Genomic DNA, 3154 nt, shown 5'->3' on the forward strand with positions numbered 1-3154 from the left:
AGACATGATGGTAGAAATTGAAATGGCTTCCTTAGCTCATGTTATTATCATTCACAACCCTTGACGCTAGTGTGTGGCATGCAGATAATTCACCAGTCTATTTCTCTTGAATTTCAAAGGATACTGACTTTTTGGTTTTGTCTTTCAAAGTTTCAAGTTATTGTCCATTTATGCCCCGGTTACTTACCGGTAATCTTCATTACTCCGAGTATAGTCTTCCTCGCCACATGATTTACATAGTGAGCTTTAGCTCCACAACAGAACCCTCCAAAGCAAAAGAAAAACACCTCCCACCCCCTCCCAACATGGCCGACCAGTCCCACCTGACCTCTATAAGAGGCGGACCGGCCCAACCAACAGCCTGATCTACCAAGCAAACAATGAAGCCGATAGCCAGACAGGGAGGGGGGGAGGGAACTCATGTGGCGAGGAAGACTATACTCGGAGTAATGAAGATTACCGGTAAGTAACCGGGGCATTACCTCCTCGTTAGTCTTCCTCGCCACATGATTTACATAGTGAGCAAATACCCAAGCCAACAAGGCTTCATTGACCACCCTAAAAACAACACCACACGGTGAAGCAGAGAAACCAACCCAAGGTTGAAGTAGAATCAATGACAAGAAAACAGGGATCACAGGAAACCTGAAATCAAGATATAAAGGAAAAGTAGGCCAGCCAGGAGCCGCAGCACCCGCCTACCGAACGGCCCCAGCGAAGACCCCCGGGACCGAAAGAGTCCCATGAACAAGGCGGGGGACGACACCGCCGACGCCCGACAAATCTCCACAGAGGAGACACCCTGAAGGGGGCCCAGGACACCGGACCACACCCCGTGGACCGACCCTGGACCCCCGCCGGATCCACCGAACCCAGCGAAGCGTAGGAAGGGAAGATAGCCTGTGGAAGCCAGCGAACCAAGGTGGAAAGAGGGCCAGCGGCCCGAACGAACCGGGCCAACAGACACAACCAGGCCATCCCACCGGGAAAGGAAAGACGTGCGGCCAGAGAAGCCAAAACAGCACGCCGTCAACCAGCACGGACAAGAGAGGAACCTCGTCGGCAGGGAAAAGGCGGCAAAGACACCACCCGAGCCCGGGACACCAGGTAAGGAACCCCGGGAAGGAAACGGGGGACAAGCCGGAGGAACAGCCAGTCCGGCAAGGCCCGCAATAAGGGAGGGGAGCGGAGGCACGACCCCCGCACGCCCATCCGCCCAGCAGACACCACTGCCACCAGGAATAAAACCACCTCAAAGGTGGGGAACCGCAAAGCCACCGAGGCCAGGGGCACAAAGGGCGGACCCAGAAGAGCTCGTGGACCGAGAGAGAGAACCCGCGGGGGAGACAGGCAGAGCGTCCGAGGGCGACGGAGAAAACAAACACCGGAGCCAAGCGAGCCACCAGGGAAACCAGCCCGTCGAACACCGGACTGTGGAAGGCCCGCAAGGCAGCCCAACGGGCTCACCGGGAAGAAGCGGCCACGCCCAAGGAAAATACCTCAGCCAGGAATCCAAGACCCGCAAGGGGTCCACGGAGGAGCGGACAGCACCAAGCCGACCGCACCAAAGCCAGAGGGGAGCCCCTCGCCAGGCACAGTAAGAGAAAGCGGAAGACCAGTGGTAGCCCAGCAGCAAAACCACCGCCCCAGAAGATCAATCCGATCAAGCAGCGACAACCGCTCAAGAATCAGGCCTGCAGAAGGAGGCAGGCCAGCAGAAAGGGCCGGCTCATCCCCGCCTCCGGGTGCGGGGGACCCAACCCTGGAACGAGAAGACCCCTGTACGGCCAGAAGGCTCGAACCGCCAGCTCGCAAAAGGAGCGGGTACCAGGGGCGGCGGCCCCGCCGGGAACCACACACTGGAACGCCCCCCGAAGTTGCGAGTCACTGCGCAGGGGCCAAGCCACTCAGCTCTGTCTCGTTCCAACAGAAGGCCATGCGTTGCCGAAGCGAGCGCCCAGGAGCACCCCGGCCCCGCCCAAGCGAATCCCGTAGAGGAACCGCGAGAGCAGAGGGCACGGGGGAAACGCGAACAGCAGACCGAAAGGTCAAGCGACAGACAGGGCAATCACAAGGACCCGGGAGGAGAGAGCAGAATCCGGGCAAAAGGGCCGAGTCCCCCACTGTGAACAGGGCCACCGGAGGCAGACCGAGTCGAGGCCCCAGGCGTCGAAACACCACCGGGGTCAGGGCGAGACCAGTCAACGAAGGCCAGATACGACCCCGTCGAACCGCCCCCACCCAGTCGGACCCCGGGGGACAGCCAGCCCGAAGGGACAAGACAGGTGACACATACACCATCAGGTCGGTCGACCCGACCAAGACACGGGGACACCGGAGCATCGGTGCAAAAGATGGCAGGCCAGGAGGACCGTTAGTGGGACTCAAACCCACGCCTCCCGAGGAGACTGCGGCCTAAACACAGCGCCATAGACCACTCGGCCATCCTCCAGTCACCTCCGAGCACGAGGAGCCGCGCGACTGCAGGAGAACCCTACGACCTCCAAACGACCCGGCGCCAAAGGACGCCCCCTCCCCTGACAGAACCAGAGGGAAGTACCGGGACCAGGCACACGCCCCCCCGAAGGAGGAAAAGCCCGAGACGAGGCCCGAAGGGGCCCCCGTACAGAGGTCAGGAAGCCGACGGATGAGAGACACTGCCAGACGTGGAGCCTCACCCACGGGGGGGAAAAAGAACGAGGCCGAGTGGAATGCTTCACGAATTTGCGTGTCATCCTTGCGCAGGGGCCATGCCAATCTACTCCGCATCGTACCAATTTATGTACATGTGCTGCCGAAGCGAGCACCCCACTCGCAGGCCGCCCCACAGGCCAATCCACGGGCCCAGAAAAACCTACAGGTGAGACAAGGGAAGGAGCAGGGACCCCAACCCGTCGAGACGGTGGGACCCCGCGGAAAGTCCGTAAGACCAGCAAGACCGGACAGCAAGCCCGAAGAGCCCAAGAACCGGGACAGCCACGTCCCAGGACGGGATGCAACGGAGGCAACCGCCCCCCCCCCCCCCCAGGGGACCCCCTGGAGAGAGAGGGCCGAAGTCAGTCTCTAGGGGCGAAAAAAAAGGGAGCGGCAGAACCAGTATGAGACCGGTAACAGCCGAAACTCGGGCCCGGACCCGCCGAAGGACCCCACCCAT

At 60.6% G+C, this 3154-nt stretch overlaps 1 non-coding gene across 1 annotated transcript; it reads right to left on the reverse strand.

Annotated features, from left to right (window-relative positions):
- Positions 1-2700: 2700 nt before the first annotated feature.
- On the reverse strand, positions 2701-2807 carry LOC147717543 (U6 spliceosomal RNA). Its single transcript, XR_015296250.1, has one exon. It is a non-coding gene; the product is annotated as a U6 spliceosomal RNA (small nuclear RNA).
- Between the last annotated feature and the right edge of the window lie 347 nt (positions 2808-3154).

Source organism: Lissotriton vulgaris, chromosome 5 (genome assembly GCF_964263255.1).
Source record: "Lissotriton vulgaris chromosome 5, aLisVul1.2, whole genome shotgun sequence".
Classification (NCBI taxonomy): Eukaryota; Metazoa; Chordata; class Amphibia; order Caudata; family Salamandridae; genus Lissotriton; species Lissotriton vulgaris.